This window comes from Eriocheir sinensis, chromosome 15, assembly GCF_024679095.1.
Source record: "Eriocheir sinensis breed Jianghai 21 chromosome 15, ASM2467909v1, whole genome shotgun sequence".
Taxonomy (NCBI): Eukaryota; Metazoa; Arthropoda; class Malacostraca; order Decapoda; family Varunidae; genus Eriocheir; species Eriocheir sinensis.
The window spans coordinates 207,496-225,359 of record NC_066523.1 but is presented as its reverse complement, the minus strand read 5'-3'; the positions used below and the strand labels follow the sequence as shown (position 1 = coordinate 225,359).

The 17,864-nt window shown below is 49.6% G+C and overlaps 1 long non-coding RNA gene across 1 annotated transcript in view; it reads left to right on the top strand.

Moving 5' to 3' along the window:
• Positions 1-422: 422 nt before the first annotated feature.
• LOC126999057 (uncharacterized) overlaps positions 423-17,864 on the top strand; it is a 65,707-nt gene continuing 48,265 nt past the window's right edge. The window contains exon 1 of the long non-coding RNA XR_007753117.1: positions 423-458. This is a non-coding gene — a long non-coding RNA (uncharacterized LOC126999057). The remainder of the gene's footprint in view (positions 459-17,864) is intronic.

Sequence of the window (17,864 nt, the reverse complement as noted above, 5' to 3'; positions counted from 1 at the left end):
CTCAGTCCTGAACAATTTGTCTGGACGCGCCGCCCCGTGCTGTGTGTGGCCAAAGGTCGGTCAACCTCGCCTGACCCGCCGCGAGGGTGGGCAGGAGGAGGAGGTGGAGGCAGGACAAGGACGACCAGCCAGCCAGTCGTCTTCATTTACGGTGTTCGGGGTGGGTGGGGAGGGGAAGTGTGTTGGGGGAGGGTGTGTGTATTGGGGGTGAATGTGAGCTAGCACACACACACACACACACACACACACACACACACACACACACACACACACACACACACACACACGTTGTTTGCAAACCTAAACTCTTGACAATGACCGAAAATGTTAATACTGACATACATGTTGTGACGATAAGCGGGTTAGAGGCAAGAGAGCGAGGTGTTGTCATGGCATTGTTTTGACAGTCTGTGCTTCTTTACAGACTGACGGAGGAGGGCGAGCATCCGGCAGCGTTGGTGAGTGTTAGCTTTCCAGTTTGGTTCTTCATTTTTTATTCCAAATTTGACTTTTTTATTGTATCTTCCTCCTTCATCTCCTCTCCTATTCCTTTCTATCCTTCTCACTCACTCCTCCGTCTCCTCCTCTCCTCTTCTGTTTCTCTTCATTCCTGTATCCCTCCTCTTCCCTTCCTCTCCTTCCCTGGTCTTCTCATCCTGTCTTAGTGCCTCTTCCTTCCCTGTCCCTCCCCTTGCTTCCACCTCTTCCCTCTTCTCTCCTCCCCTCTTGTGCCTCTTCCCTCCCTGTCTCTTCCCTGCCCTCCCCCTCGTCCCTCTTCTCTCCTCCGCCTCGTCCCCTGGTGACCATTAGCTTTACGGGCTGTAATTGCCGACGAAAAGCTTCTATTATGTAATTAAGGGTTCCCAGGTCCTTGTTGCAACATGACTTCCTGGGTTATTTCACTTGCCCTCCTCGCCTCTCCTCGCCTCTCCCCAGTGCACCAACCCCAACCCACCTCCTCTCCCCTGGACCTTACTCTTCGCCTCTCCTTGTTGCACCCTCACCCCACACACACCACCCCTTGGACTTACTCTCTGTTGGACGCATAACTTCTGCCTCCTTCCCTCCCTCACCTCTCCTCACTGCACCACCAACTCCCCATCTTCCCACCCCTTGCCTCCTACCGCCTCTCCTCCCTTGCCTCTCCTAACACTGCGAGACTCTGTGCTTGTCTCTGGTTCCCTGGCCTTGTCGTGTCATGCCTGCGCTGTGCCCCCTCGTGTTTCCCCCCCTCTGGGTTACTCCTTAGTGCTCTCTTGTATTGGGGTCAGAGTTGCGCTTGGAAGGGTTGTAGTTTTTCCTTCATAACCCGTTTTCTCTTCACTACTCGGCTACCTCCATACATTTTTCCTTAATTCTTTCCCTAGCTACTTCGATGCATTCTTCGCTCATTTCGTCCACTCCAGAGGTTCCCAAACTGAAGGTGCTCCCTCTCCCTTAGCTGTCGATATATTTAAAAATCACTGCATAAGAAAAAGGTTTATTATGATTCAGTTATTAATCTGTCCGGTCTGTACGTTGCTTCAGGTGCTGAGCGTTGAGTAATTGCATATATGGTGTGTGTTGCTGATGTGGGCTGCGATTCGGCGGTGGTGGTGGTGGTGTGGAGTGTGGTTCTACGGTGATGTATGGCAGTGTGGTGTGTTGTATGATTCTATGATTGGCGGTGTATGGATGATGGTGGATATAAGGAAGTAGCTGCAATGAGTATAGTGGTTCCTTTATGATAAGAGAATTAGGGGCCGTGAGGATTTCGTCTTGGTCAAAGGAGGTGTCAGATAAGGATAGTCTCAGCGCATCCATTCACCCATTCATCTGTCCACACACTCCCTCACACACTCAACCCCAACTCCTCCACACACACACACTAACACCCCACACACACCTTCACACACACACACACCAAACCCCCCACATACACACTAAACCCCCACACACACACACACTCCCCCCCTCCTCCCACCTCCCCCCCTCCACACACACTCACGCACACACCTACCCCCCTCCCACACACACACACACTAACCTCCACAACACACACTCCCCCCCTCCTCCCACCTCCCTCCTCCCCCCACACACACACACTTTCACACACACACACACCTCGCCGTCCATGAGAACTCTCTGCGAAGGAAAGGAAAGCCGCGAAACGACCCAAGATTGGCAATTAGCTCAATTCCCGGAGCGGCGCGCCTGGCAGCCCTCGACAGCCATTAGCCGCACCACCTATAATTGCCGGACAAAAGGCTCTGTTAAGGCCCCGCCGAGGGTGATACGCCCCGCCGCGCCGGCCCGCCCGTGGGTGGTCTGCGCCGGCGGGAGGGGGACGAGAGAGGGATACAGGGCACTGGAAGGATGTAGGTGAGGGGAAAAGGAAAGATGTAGGTGAGGGGAGGAGAGTATAGACGAGGGCTGGAAGAGAGTGGGTGAGGGGAAAAGGAAGAAGAAGAAAGAGGAGGAGGAGGGTGTAGAAGAGGGATGGAAGGGACTGGGTGAGGGGAGAAGGAAGAAGGAAGGGGAGAAGGGGAGTATAGAAGAGGGATGGCTGAAAGGGAGTGGGTGAGGGAAGGAGGAAGAAGAAGAAGAGTGAGTGTAGTAGAGGGAAAGACAAGAGAAACCGGGGAAGGGAGTGGATGAGGGGAGAAAGAAGTGTAGAAGAAAGGAGGTGACGAGGGAGAGAGAGAGAGGTCTGCGGGGGGGAGGGAGTGGATGAGGGGAAAAGTGAAAAAAGAGAATGAATGGAATAGGGAAAAGCGAAAGGCAAGAAAGAGAGAAGACGTGTGCAGAGGAGGAGGGGAAGTGAAGGAAAAAGAAAAAAATATATACATACTTAATAATTAACCCGGTAGCAGCGACGGGCCAAATTTGTGGCTTTACCGTGTACCAGCTATGGGCCAAATTTTTACCATGATATAAACCTCCCAAAATAGACGATGCGTAAACTGATCACAAATGCGTTGGTACTATATATTATGAAATGGTTTGCGTGAGTGATGATTTTTTCTCATTAATTCGCTTAGAGGGGCCTTTAAGATACATGATCCCCGCAGCTACCGGGTTAAGACGGAAGAGAGGGTGTTGAAGAGGACAAGAAGTGTGTCAGGAAAAGAAGAAGTGAGGGGGAAAAAGAGAAACATTTGAATAAGAAAGAAGGGGAGAAGAAGAGAGGGGTGGTGGAAGATAGAGGAGGAAGTGTATACAAGGGAAAATGAAGAGGAAAAAAAAGAAGCATTTGATTAGAAAGAAGGCGAGAAGAAGAGAGGCGGGGGAGGAAGAAAGAGGAGGAAGTGTATACAAGGGAAAATGCATAGGAAAAAGGTGGATAGAAGAGGAGAGGAGGAGGAGGTAGAAATGCTAGCGAGAATATAAATAATAGTTGTAATAATAGTAGTAGTAATTGTTTTTTTATTCTACTCCTATTTTTTTCTTTATACATACTTATCTCTTTGCCTATCCATTTTTATGAGGTACAAACTGGCACATCTACATCCACCTTACCAGTCAGGCAGTCGCTTCGGGCAGCAAAGATTAGGCTGGGGAAGGGAACGAAGGGGGCGGGGGAGGAGGAGGAGGAGGAGAAGGGCACGAAAAAGTTGGGGAAGGGGATGGGAAGGAGAACGAGAGAGACACAGGAAGGGGGACGGAAGGGGTGTGTGAAGGGGGATGGGAGGGGTGGGTGAGGGGCAACGGCAGATGTGTGCTAGAGAGAACGGGAGGGGTAGAGGGGTATGCCACGGGAGGGGTAGAGGGGTAGGCCACGGGAGGGGAGTGGGAGGGTCAGCTGAGAGGTAAACATGGTAAAAAATAAAGGTTTAATGAGGCCAGGTATTAGGGCCCCTCGGACAGGCTTATTAGGGTGGTGGTGAGGGACGTGTTAGCCAGGCCGGGACGCGCCGCTCGTTACGTCAGGACAAAGGGGGATGGGTGGGCGGGGCCGCGCCGACACGCTCACCCAGAGACTGTAAGGCCAAGAGGCTCAGGATGGCTGTATTCTTGGGTCGGTATTCTCAGACGCTTGAGCCTCTCACATCAACTATTTCCAAAGGCCGAAAAGGAGATCAATCGGAATTTCATGATTTTTCTTTGTTTTTGTTTTGTTTTTTAGGTTCATGGTACAGAGGAACGCTCAGCTTACTAGAAGGGTCATAAAAGTATCCCTGGAAATGCCCCAAACTCCTACGAAAGCTTTCTCAAATCTGTGCCTGGGCGACAAAATGTTTAAGAATATGACCCTTTAACATTTCGGCGCCCAAGCACACAGATTTGGCAAGGACGGTCATTTAGTCAGTCAGTCGCCTCAGCAGAGTGGAAAACCAACGTTACCGGGGAGGAGAGCAACCGTTAGCTTCCAATCAGGCGACTCCAGGGCTTGAAGAGGAAGACTGTGCAGGTGCCAGTCAGTCTGTCAGTCATTCACTTCAGCAGAGTGGAAAGAAAACGTTACCGAGGAGGAGGGCAAACGTTAGCTTCCAGTCAGGTGACTCCGGGGCTTAAACAGGAAGACTGTGCAAGTGTCCGTCTGTCAAGCGTCTGAATACAGGGATGAAGCGTTAACGTAGCGGCAAAACAACCTGATGGCGCGTCTCACTAGCTAAACCTCCCGCCCACCAGTGTTGTAATGAACGGAAAGGCGAGGAGGGGAGAGGGCGGGAAGGGGGCGCGGCTTCGTCACCAGGAAATTGCAAAGGTGATGAAGAGGAGGTTAAATGAGCGAGGGAAGGGAAGGAGGAAGGGATGGTATTGAAGAAAGTGTATGGAAGGGTATGGGAAGGGCATGGGTATAGAAAGGGTATGGAAGAAAGTGTAGGGAAGGGTTAAGGGTGTGGGTATGGGAAGGGTATGGGAAGGATATGGAAGGAAGGGATGGTATGGAAAGATTAGGGTATCGGGATAGGGAATAGGACTGGGGAACTGCAAGGGAGAGGCGACTCTTCCGTGATCCCGTGACCGCCATGAGGAAAGAAAAAAAGAAAGGAAGGAAGGAAGAATGGAAGGGTGGAAGGATTTAAGTAGGGAGGCAGGGAAAGGGTTAGGGGAAGGTCTTTCTATCAATATTACCATTCATTAAAAAAAAAAAGATAAATAACGATAGACAGGAAGGAAGTCTTGGTGGAGAAAATCACAGGAGAATGAGAGGAGTGAATAGGAGGAGGAGGAGGAAGAGGAGGAAAACAAAATAAGCAGGAAATTAAGTAAAAAGAGAAAATGAATCAAGGAGGAAATGAACGAGAAGAAGAAGAAGAAAAAGAAGAAGATTGAAGAAGAGGAGGAGCAGGCGTAAACAAGCTCCCATCCTTGACAACCGCGCGCAGGACCACCTCACCTCGCCATTAGGTCTCATAAATCATGGTCGCGGCCGCTAATCCCGTGTTTGCCATCAGCCCGAGCCGGGAGATTGAGGTCCATTTAGGCGGTTTTGGGGCTGGAGGCGGCGGCGGCGCTCACCCCTGCCCCGCCGCGCCTTCCGTGAGCGGCGGCAGCGACCCATCCAGAGTTATACGGTGTTAAGGGTCATCGCAGGGCGGCAGGTGGGTAACGAATGGGAGGGAGAGCGGGAAGAAGGGAGAGGAAGGGAAAGAGTAGAATGACGAGGAGGAAAGAGGGGAGGAAAATAAGAAAATGGTATAAGGAAGGGAAGGAGGATGGGGAGAGGGGAAAGGGAGAGGAGGGAAGGTGTAGAGAGGAAGAAAGAGGTGGAGAGAGAGAGAGAGAGAGAGAGAGAGAGAGAGAGAGAGAGAGAGAGAGAGAGAGAGAGAGAGAGAGAGAGAGAGAGAGAGAGAGAGAGAGAGAGAGAGAGAGAGAGAGAGAGTCGTTTCCCTCTGCCCTAAATCTCTCTCTCTCTCTTCCTCACATTTCTTTCCTCCCTCTTCATCGTCTCCTTCCTCTTTCCTCCCAAACCATATCTCCTTTCCTCCTCCTCCTCTATATCTTTCCTCCAAAACTCCCATCACGATCACTCCTCTTTCTGTCTGTCTGTATGTATGTCTGTCTGTATGTCTGTGTGGAGAGAGAGCAGGAGGAGAAAGAGGAAGGGGAGAAGAAAGATAGAAAGATAGAAAGACGTGAAGATAGAAAAGAGTGAGAAAGAAAAAGATAGGCAAAGCAAGGGAGAGAGGAAGGAATGAGGAGCAGAGAATGAGAGACAGTGGCCAGCGTAGTCTGAATCATTTTGGAGAGACCACAGGGAAGACAGAAAGACAGACGGAGGTAGAAGAAGACAGAGACCGACAGAAACAGGAAGCAAGAAGGACAGAGACAGAGAGGAAACAGAGAGGGAAAGAGAGAGACACGGAGGGAGGTTAAGAGTGTGGCCGCGGTGCCCTGGAAACCCTCGAGACGCCTTTGTGGCCTCAAGTACACCTCCTGGAGACTCTTTATTGTCGGGAATGGTGCGGCGGGGCGGAGGGTGTTTGGCGGTGCTGCGGCCGCGGAGCTGACCCGCTTAGTGGTGACGGACGGGCCCGGAGGAGGAGGAGGAGGAGGAGGAAGGAAGAACAAGAGGACAAGAGAGGAAAGGAGGTGGAAAGAGGAAGAGGAAGGAAATAAAAGGAATGAATGGGACAAGAGAGGAAAGGGAGAGGAGGGAAAAAGAGGAAGGAAGGTGAAGGGAAAAGTAGAATGACGAGTGAGGAAAAGAAGAGGAAAAATGAAGGAGAGAGAGGAGAGACTAGGAGGACAAAAGGAGGAAGAAGGAAGAGGAAGGACAGAAGGGAAGGAGTAAGGAAAAACGAGAGAGTATCACAAAGGAAAAAAGGAGAGGAAGAAAAGTAGAGAAAGAGTAGCACAGGGGAGAGTAGGAGGAAGAGGAGAAAGATGAAGAAAAGAAGAGAAAGAGTATCACAAAGCTGAAAGGTTGCATGAGAAGGAAAAGAAAAAAGAGGAGGAGGAGGAGGAGGAGGAGGAACCAGATTTGCTAGTGGTGGACTCCCAGCCTCAAGCTTAACATGGCCCATTATGTTGACCCAAGACACCAGACCACACCCCTCACCCTTCACCTCCTTCCCCTTACCTCCCCTACCCCATCCCCTACTTCTACCCTCGTCACCCCTTTCCCTTAACTTCCTTCCCCTTATCAAAACTTAGTGGGGCGTGGTGGTCGGCCCCAGCCCGTTATGGCGCAGGCAATTGTTTATAGTGGTGTGATCTTGCTCGGCTCATACTGTCCCCCGGAGCACATCTTTGATCATCTAGAGAGAATCTAAAGTCCTGGTTAGTAGATGATCTTCAGGACAGTATGTGGGCCGTCTTAGGCCACTCGACGGTGACTGAGGTAGGCCTGGGGTGCATTTCGGGGACAGGCAGAGAGGGAACAGACAGAGGCTTAGGAATGTCTTAATTACCTCACTCCAGCTGGCCATTAGTAGCGGATTCTCAGGTTGTTACGCAGTTGCATTCCTCTCCATTAGCCTGATCACCAGCCTAATGAGCCGGGCGTTGTTAGCGGGCGGAGGACAGTGATCAGGGGTGTTTTGTGGGCTGGGGTTGTGACGCTGCGTCCTGTCCTTGTCCTGGCCTGTCTCGTTGGCTTGGCTGTGTGTAGACGGCTGGGAGGGCAAAGGGAGGAGGGGAAGAGAAGAAGAGGACGTGTATTAGAGGGTCTGTGTTAGCTAAAAGTGACACTCTGGCTACTTTTCCTTAGAGAGTCTATTGGTTTACACGGAGAAAAAGATACATTGATAGATAGGTATAGAGAGAAAAATAGAGAGTTAGAAAGATGGAGATAGAGAGGTATAGAGAGGAAGAAAGATGGAGATAAAGAGACATAGAGAAATAGAAAGATAGAGATAGAGAGATAGAAATATAGAGAGATAGGTAGATAGATTTTTTACAGGAAAGGAAGTGGATCAAGAACGCAAAAAAAAAAAGAGAAAAAAGGACCGTATAAATAGATGGATAAATAAAAAGAGAGAGAGAGAGAGAGAGAGAGAGAGAGAGAGAGAGAGAGAGAGAGAGAGAGAGAGAGAGAGAGAGAGAGAGAGAGAGAGAGAGAGAGAGAGAGAGAGAGAGAGAGAATAAAAAGAGCTCTAGTCCCATCAATTCACCCCACGAACCATTTCTCTGCGGCGAGAGAGAGAGAAAGAGAAAGACAGAGAAAGAGTAAAGAGGAGGAGAAGAAGAAGAAGAAGAAGAAGAAGAAGAAGAAGAAGAAGAAGAAGCAGGAGCAGGAGTAGGAGTAGCATAAGAACACGTCACTTCCACTAGATGTCAATACCATAGTTCCTTGGAGTGGTATGGAGTAGGTTGACATGGGGCAGCTTGGTACAATATGTAGTAGTCTGGCTTGCTGTGGAGTGGCTTCGAACACCGTAGCGTTGCGTGGCATGAACCAGCGAGGGAGGGAGGGACAGAGAAGGAAAGGATAGGGAAAGATAGCTAGATAGATTGATAGATATACTTCGCTTAATATACGACATAGCGCAGAGGAGGGTAAAGAGAACACAGTATACAGTTTATTTTGGTGTGGCTTGACGGTTTGGTGTAGCTGGCAAGAGGACGTGAGTGAAGGACAAAGAGAGAGAGAAAGGAAGATGCAGAAAGAGGTAGAAATAGAGGGGGTAGAAAATAAATGGGGTGACGTAGGATAGGTGAGTGAAAGAAAGGAAAAAGGGTACAAGAGAAAGGACGGGAGAGGAAAGTATGAGGGAGGAGATGAAGAGGGAGAGAAGGCAAGGATGGAGAGAGATGGAAAGATAAATATATGGCTTAACATGGATTGGCATAGCGTAGAAAAAGGTGAAGAGAGTACACGTTACCCTGGTGTGGCGTGGTGTGGTGTGGTGTGGCTGGCGAGAGGCCGTGAGGGATGCTGGCTGCGCTACAGACTGCCAGCGCCCGCCCGGTGATGGATGAGCCTCTTGCTTATGCATTTAAAGTGTGACTATCAGATTGCCTTGCAGTGAGTGGTTATGTGTGTGTGGAGGGGGTAAGGTTGTGTGTGAGGGGAGGAGGGGTTGTTTGAGTTTATGTGTGTGTGGGGGGGTGGAATTGTGGGGGCAAGGGTTGTGTTGTGTGCGTGTGTGTGTGTTGGGGGGGGTGGAATTGTGGGGGCAAGGGTTGTGTTGTGTGTGTGTGTGTGTGTGTGTGTGTGTGTGTGTGTGTGTGTGTGTGTGTTCGGGGGGGCAGAGCGGGGCGTCATTCGCTTTAATATTCGTTCTAACCCAACCTTGAGAGAGCAACTTAATCACATGCCTCTTTGTTTTATTCCTTGTTATACGTGTGTGTGTGTGTGTGTGTGTGTGTGTGTGTGTGTGTGTGTGTGTGTGTGTGTGTGCGCTGTCTGTCCGTCTATTTGTCTGTTAATCTGTCCGTATGTCTGTCTATTTCTCTGTCTCTGTTTGTCTGTCCGTCTCTTGTTGGGCCGGCGCGAGGAACCTGACTAACCTAACCCTGGGAGAGCGGCCTTAGCTTAATCACGTGCTTGCCTGTTTTATGCGGCGGGGATGTTGTTGAGGACGCCACGACGCGGTGTGTGGCGGCGAGGGCTTGTTTCCTCTTGCTGCGTGATGATATGTTGTCGCTCTCGAGGCTCGCTTTATGGCTAACTAAAAACTGAAGAGGTGGGTGGGTAGGAGAGGGAGGTGGGAGGGAGGTAGGGAGGAAGAGGGAGGTGGGGAGGTGGAGAGGGAGAGGAAGTGTTAGGGAAGCAATGGGGAGATGAAAAAAGGAAGGGAGTAAGGATAGAAGACAAAAGGGAGGAAGATAAAGAACGGAAGATGAAAGAAGAGAGAGAAGAAAGTAGGAGGGAAGAGAGGCAGAGGGAGGTGGGATAGCGGCAGAGGAGGAAGGGAGAGGAAGAAAGAGGCAGAAGGGGAGAGATAGGAATGGAGGACTTCTATCTTCTTGCCTTCTGTTTTCTTTCTGTGATCTTTCCCACGTGTTTTTCTTCTTCTTTACTTCTATTACAATCCCTTCTAACCTCTCCCATCCCTCTCTCTCCCCTTCCTCACCCTCCCATTAGCTCTCCCATCACGGCCCTTTCAGCGTGCCCTCCCCGGCTTACTCCTGAGTGTCGGCCGCGCATAAAGCCACAATGAGAGGCATAAGTTAATCATACGTCGCCGGGGACATAAAGTACGACTGTCTCCCAAAACACACGGTAATTGCAGGCCATTATTAAGCGCCATTGTGCCCGGGACTGTTAGCGCTGACCAGGTGGACGGCCGGGCAGAGGAATGAGGGAGGGAGGGAGAGGAGGGGGAAGATGGAGAAAGGAGGGAAGGTAGGAAAGGGAGAAGCGTACACAGAGAGAGAAGAGAAGGGATGGGACAGGAAGGGAAGGGAAGATAAGGAAAAGGAAGGAAAGGAAGGGAAGGGAAGTGGAGGGGAGGGAAGGAAAGGGAAGGGATAGAAAGGGAAGGGAAGAGAAGATAAAAAAGAGAGAGAGAAAGAGACAGAAAAGAATAATGGAAAATAAATAAAAGAAAGAAAATGAAGGAAATGAAAAGAGAAGAAGAGAAAAAGGAGAGAAAATAAGAGGAGAGAAGAGAAGAGAAAACGAGAAGAGAGAGAGAGAGAGAGAGAGAGAGAGAGAGAGAGAGAGAGAGAGAGAGAGAGAGAGAGAGAGAGAGAGAGAGAGAGAGAGAGAGAGAGAGAGAGAGAGAGAGAGAGAGAGAGAGAGAGAGAGAGAGAGAGAGAGAGGCGGCCAAAGGGACAGTTGAAAAAATGTTAATGACCAGGTGAACACAGGCCAGGTAATTCTGAATGTTAATTAATAAGGACGTGGAGGGGCGAGGGACTCTCCTCCTCCTCCTCCTCCTCCTGCGGCATCGATGTGAAGGGAAAAGCGGGTAAATTAGGGTGGGAATGGCATGAGGGAGAGAGAATATCAGAGAGGAGGAGGCATGAAGAATGGTGGTGGTGGTGGTGGTGGTGGATGAGGGAGGCTGTGGACACGATTGTGAGGTTGTGATAGTGAGGGAGAGAGGGAGGTTAGTGCAGAGCTTATAATAGTGATGGCTTTTCATTCTTATAATATACATATGTACACACGTATATTGTAAACGGAATTCTCTCATTGTCCACTATTTACAGGAGTAGTGACAGCGGAGTCTTTCCTTTATTTTCCCTTAAGTTGCCTCCTTTAGTGAAAAATAATGACAGTGAGAGAGAAAGAGAGGTTTATGTTCGTGTGTAGTCATCATTATAATAACCTTTTGATAGCGATAAGAAGATATTAACTTGGGCAGGTCATATCATGCGCAGTACTGGCAACAGGTAGAGAGGTGAGGGACGTTAGGAAAGGCTCTTATTAACTCCAGTGGCTGAGGATGATCATTTTTAGAGTACTTCAGTAGCCTGGCATCGTAGTCAAAACCTGGCAATAGTATTTTCAACAGATTCAATTATCAAACTCAACATGAATGCGCGTATACAAATAAAGCATCACCGTTGTCGTTTTGCAGATTTACACGCTCGTATCCTTAACGCTGCCTCGGCCGATTGTGCTGGAAACGTCATGCCTCGCCAAGAACATGATAATCTGCCGGTCCCTTCCTCTGCACTCCTGACAGGGCCGCCGGATCGCGCTAAGCCCCTCCAATCACTGTTCCTGCTCGGGCCCGGGGCGGCAAGCGTGCGTGTGTATACAAATTTTCCTGATTCTTTCTATCCCTTGGTCCTTGCCTTATCTTGGGTGCTTACACGCCCTCCCTTGCTCTCTTGTGTCGTGGGGGGGTGGAGGTAGGGGGTAGGGGGTGTCTGTGTGCGTGTGTGGGGGGGTGGGAGATTGTGTGTGTGTGTGTGTGTGTGTGTGTGTGTGTATGTGTGTGTGATTTTTTATCAATCTATTTCTGCATATATATTCGTTCCTGCTCCTCCTCCTCCTCCTCCTCCTCCTCCTACTACTACTACTACTACTACTACTACTACTACTTCTCTCCCCGTTACTTCTATTACTACTACTATGATAATAATAATAATGATAATAATAATAATAATAATAATAATAATAATAATAATAATAATAAAATGATAATACAGCCTACACCCCTCTCTCGCCTCCCTCCTTGCCCTTCGCCCCTCCCCTGAGCAGCCCGATAAGACCCCCCTCGCCCCCCTTCCCCCCTACCCTTTGTGGCCTAAAAGGTGTTCTGGGTCACCAATAGGTCACCAATACGCCGATCTGAGTGCCCCTCACAGCCTATGTCCTTCCCCCTCCATTCCCCTCCCCAATCACTGTCTCCCCAACTCTCCCCTTCTTCCCCACTCCTCCCCTTCAATCCCCTCCCATTTCCCTACTTTATCGTCCCTTCCCCCCCACTCCCTCCCCTCCGCTCCCCAACCCAAAGCTCCCGTTCCTTTCCTCCCCACCACTCCTCACCCCTCTTTCATTCTTTGTCTCTGTCACTCCTCCTTCATCCCCAACTCCCTACCTCCCCTCCCCTCCCATTCGTCCTCAATCCCCAATCATCCTCCACCCCCTTCTTCAACGCCTCCCCCCCTCCCTTTCACAATACCCTCTCTCAAGTTCTCCCCTCTCAGCCTACCTTCCCTTTTCTCCTTCCTCTCCCCTCTCGCCCTATACCATTTTCTCCTTTCCATCCCCAGCTTCCCTTCACCTGCCCTCGTTTCTCCCCTTGCCCTCCCTTACTCTTCAACCTTTACTAACCCATTCTAGACCAAATCTTACCCCGCTACACATCTTTAATTACCAATCCGTCACTCTCTCCTTAAACTCCTCACAAAAAGAAGAGGCCTGCCGTGGAGGGTCACCGCGCGGGCCTTGTCGTATCATATAAGTATAAGCTTTATGAGGCCAGAACACTGTTAGGGCGAGGCGGTGGGCCAGATGACCAGAAAGATACCTGTCGTGGTCACTCTGGTTAACCGTAAGAGGACGGAAGAGTGCTGGGAGAGGAGGGGAGGAAGAGGGAGAGGTGAGAGGTCAGGGCAATGGGGTGGAGGAAGGAGGAAGAGATGGACAGGAGGGAGGAATGGGACAGGAAGGACGGAAGAAGAAAGGAAGGAAGTGAGAGCTAGCTGGAGGGGAGATAGAGGAGGATGGGACATGAGGAGGAAGAGTTAGAAGAGCAGAGAGAGAAACAGTGTATATAGAAGCCAGAAGAAAAGAAGGAAGAAAAAACTAGGAACTCAGCTAAGGAAGGGAAGACAGAGGAAGAAAAAGGGAGAGAGAAGCGGGAAAACAAGGGAGAAAAAGGACGAAAGGAAGGAGAGAAGGGGGCTATTGAAGGCAGGATAAGGAAGGGTGAAGCAACAAGAAAAGGAAAGGAAGGGAAGATTAGAGAGAGAGAGTAGAGAGACTGATAGGGAAAGCGAGGCGGAGGAGGAGAAGGAGGAAGAAAGGCTACGAAGAAAGGGACAGAGGGACCAGTAGAGGAAGGGAAGGGGGCTAAGAGAAGAGGGACTGATAGGGAAAGCAAAGAGGAGGAGGAGGAAGAGGAGGAGGAGGAGGAGCTGTTTCGTGTTGCGGGCATGCACGTGTGGGCGGCGGGGATGTCTTGCGGTGCTGTCCTGGGCGTCTTGTGGCCACAGGAGGCTTGGCGAACACCACGGCCACTCGTAATGTCCTTCCGGGCCTGAGAGAGAGAGAGAGAGAGAGAGAGAGAGAGAGAGAGAGAGAGAGAGAGAGAGAGAGAGAGAGGGCCTAAAAAATACTAAATGAAACTCGTCTTGTCAAACTTCACCTCTATATTGGGACTCGCAAATGTGTGTGTGTGTGTGTGTGTGTGTGTGTGTGTGTGTGTGTGTGTGTGTGTGTGTGTGTGTGTGTGTGTGTGTTTGTCTGAGAATATGGGCGTGAATCACTTTTGCCAAACATCCCAGCTTAATCAACAGCATTCAAGCTTATGCAACTCCCCATGGAAATACTAACACAGCCTCAACCAAACCCTTATCTAATAGTGTGTGTGTAAACCCCATGTGAGTGTTTTTCAAGGCTCATAAAATTACCCAAAAGAAATACTAACGCAACCTCTACGAAACCCTTATCAAATAGTGTGTGTAAGCCCCAAAGTGTCTCAGAATATGGGCGTGAATCACTTTTGCCAAACATCTCAGATTAACCTCCAGCACTGAAGCCCTCCGTAACCACACCCACGCCGGACCACACTTCTGAGAGCCCAAACAAACACGCACTCCTCATCCTGAACTGTCCGGCGGCCTGCGTTGCTGCTTCATCACTCCGTCATCACCATTTTTTACCATTAGAGGCACAGTGGACCGCAACGACACAGGGCAACAGACACTCGATGAGGAGGCAGAAGGGACAGAGAGGGAAGGGAAACCACCTGTCAGCCTCGCCCTTCATCAGCTACGTGTTAATAAAGAGTTCACGGGAAAGCCACGGCCGCGTCAGCTGATGAATTAATAGGAACCGGACGTTGCGTGTGTGTATACGAAACCGAAGCGCATTAAGCCGCGTAAACAACGGACGCCTGAGTGTAATTGGAGAGTTATAAATAAGGAAGAACAAACAAACCTCTCGCCCTGACGACTTAATCCCGAGCTTATGTTTATGGTACATAGCAAGTTATTTTTTCGTGATGGCCTATTCGATTTATTCTTCCCACAAAGACCGCTACGTAGAGGAAGGGAAGCGGAGGTAGGAGGAGGAGGAGGAGGAGGAGAAGGAAGAAAGGATGGGAAAGGAAGGAAATATGGCAGAGCTAGAAAAGGAGGATGTGAGTAGAAGGGGGGAGAGGAGGAGGATGGAAAGAGTGGAAAAGGAAAGAAGAAAGGAAGAGCTTGGAGAAAAATTTATTGAGGAAAGGAGAGACGAACAGAAGAGTACGAGAGGAAAGAGGAAGAGGAGGAAAGAAGAGTTAAGAAGGAGAGGAAGGTGACAGGGAACGGGAGAGGAACGAAAGTACTAGGAGAATAAGAGAAGTAGGAAGGAAGGAAAGAAGGAATGAATAGAGAGGAGCAAAAACTGATATGGGAGAGGAGGAAAAGAGAGAATATAAGGAGGAGGAGAGAAGAAAGGAGAAAGCAAGGAGGAGGAAAAAAAATTGGAAGAGGAGGAGAAGGAGAAGGAAAAGAGTTAAGCCCAAAGAGGGTCACATCAGGGTCTGGAAGGGACAGGAAGGGGCTCACGGGCGCTAATATTTCACCCTCTGGTCTAATTACCCTTCTCGCGTTATCTCAACCTCCGATAACTCTGACTTAATGTCCCTCGCCTTCCATACCCCTGCCCCCCTCCGCCCCTGCCCCCTGCCGCCCTCCCCCTCCCCCGGCGCCCTTCTTATAAACGTCTATCTATCTATTCATCTGTATATATCTATCTGTTTGCCCTTTGCTACTCTTACAAGTGCAGTATACCTCTGTCCCTCTCCGCCCCTGCCCCCTGCCGCCCCCTCCCTCCTCCGGCGCCCTTCTTATAAACGTCTATCCATCTATTCTTCTGTATATTTCTATCTGTTTGCCATTTGTTACTCTTACAAGTGGAGTTAGATTGCTTTCTTGAGGATTACCGAAGTGTTCCTCATTCCCAGGCAAGTGTTAACATATCCATCCCCTTAAAGAACTCCACTTGCTCCCATTTTTTTCCTTCTCTTTCCTATGATTTTTATTTTTTTCCCTTCCTCTCTTATCCTTTCTTGCTCGTCATCCTTCGTCCATACTTGCTAACGTATCCCCTTGTTCTCCCTTTCTTCCTTCTCTTTCCTAGCATTTTTTTTCCTTCTCTCGTATCCTTCCTTCCTCTATTCCTCCCTTCTCCCTTCCTTTCCTCACCATTCCTGCCTCTCTATCTTATCTGCTCCCCCCCTCTCCCTAACGCTCCCCCTTCCTCCCTCTCTTCCATGTTGCTTCAGGTGTAATACAGAACACACTCCTCATTGCCTAATTTGGCCCCATCGGGTAATGAAAAGACCCGAATGGCAGCCTTGACTCCGTGCTGCTTTATGGCTGGCCTCGCTATGGGTGGCTTGCGGTTTTCCAGCCATAAAACCAATTTCGAGACACTTTTTTTTCACTTGGCTTCCCTCACGGCGGACTCTCCACAACCTTCGCTCGCTCGCCGCGTCTTGGTGGCCCTCAATGCCTCGTCCGCTGCGCAACGAGAAGCCTGCCAGCCAAGGACACGTTTCCAGGCGGGCACAGACTTGCATGCACACACTCGTAACAACTCCAACGCCTCCAAGTGAGATGTCGCGGCTGGCGTCTTCCTCCTCGTCTTTGTGGGCTGCGTTTCCTACTCAATGTACGGTCGCCAGTCTTAAGTTGACGTCCTCTTTTGTATTATTTCTCTTTCTGACTGGTTTCATGCCCCTTATATTTGAAGCCTTACCCATTTTCTGGTCTATTCTCCTCAGGCTTAAAGGTTAATGAGACGGACTTGAGCACTGAGGCAACGCGTAGATTACCTTATCTCTGTCTGATCATAATCCTTACCTCTTTTCTAAGGCTTGCATCGTCCCCTTTCTTTACCCTATTGTATATATCGCTGTTAGTCGCTGGTTCCGTGCCTCTATACTGTAACCTACAATGTTTACTATATAGTCACTTATCTCCTCTCTGTATGCTCACAATCCTCACCTCTTGTCTCTGGCTTACATCGCCTTCTTGCTGCACCCTACCCCACTCCTCTCCCCTTCCTTCTCTTCGTTTCACCTACATTGGGGCAGGGCGAGGTGCTATCCAGGCGCTGGGCATTCGGGGACACTGGCAGACTCTCTTGTCAGGCTGGCTATTTGTTTTTTGAGGTTCGCATACACAATATATATGTATCTCCCATTCCTTCTCTTCAGTTCGCCTATGTTAGGGCAGTGTGAGGTGCTATCCAGGCGTCGGGCACTCGGGAACACTGGCAGACTGTCTTATCAGGCCGTCTATTTGTTCTTGAGGTTCGCGGACAAGGACACGCGGCGGCCAGCGGGTTGTAGCGGGTTGTCCGTCCGTAGTTACGACTCGCCACGCCCCTCGCCCGCTGCTCCTCGCTACGGGCAGGACCACGACGGGGAGGCGCGGGTTATCAGGGCACCCACTACGAGAAGGAAACTTATGTGGGGATAGATAGAGAGATAGGGAAAGAGGAAAAGAAGGAAAGGGAGGGAAAGAGAGAGAGAGGGAGTGATGGAGAGATGGAGAAAGAGGAAAACGGAAGGAATGGAGGAAGAGATAAAGAGGAAAGAAGAAAGGGAGGGAGAGAGAAAGAAGAAAGAGGAAGGGGGAGAGAGAGGATAAAGGAAGGAAGGAAGGGAGGGGGGGAGAAAGGGAGGGGAGACTTCCTTCCTATATGTTGTTGTGGTTAATATATCATTGTCATTATCACTATTATCATCATCAGTTTTCTTCTTTTTCTGCTATTTTTTTTATATTTCTTCTTTCCATGCTGTGGGAGGGGGTTCTTTTCTTCTTCCTCTTCTTTTTCTTCTTCGTCTTCGTTTTTATTCTTCCTCTTCTTTTTCTTTTCTTCGTCTTCTTTTTTTCTTTTCTTCGTCTTTTTTCTTTTCTTCGTCTTCTTTTTCTTCCTCTTCGTCTTCTCTTTTCTTCTTCGTCTTCTTTTTCTTCTTCGTCTTCTTTTTCTTCTTCTTCGTCTTCTCTTTTATTCTTCCTCTTCTTTTTCTACTCTATCCTCCTCCAATTCCTCTAAATATTTACTTGCTGTCACATACTTCACCGACTTTTTATTCTTTACTATTGTGCCTCCTCCTCCTCTTCCTCTCTTCTCCGTCCTTCTGTTCCTCCTCCTCCTCCTCCACCATCACCACTAACCACCGCCGCCACCACCTGTCGCGTCCACCAGCAGACTAAGCACCGTCTTCAGGAAATTGATTATAGTATTTACACGGCTACAAGGATTCCCTCGTTTAGCGCGGATACCGGTAGGAGGAAAAGAGAGAGAGAGAGAGAGAGAGAGAGAGAGAGAGAGAGAGAGAGAGAGAGAGAGAGAGAGAGAGAGAGAG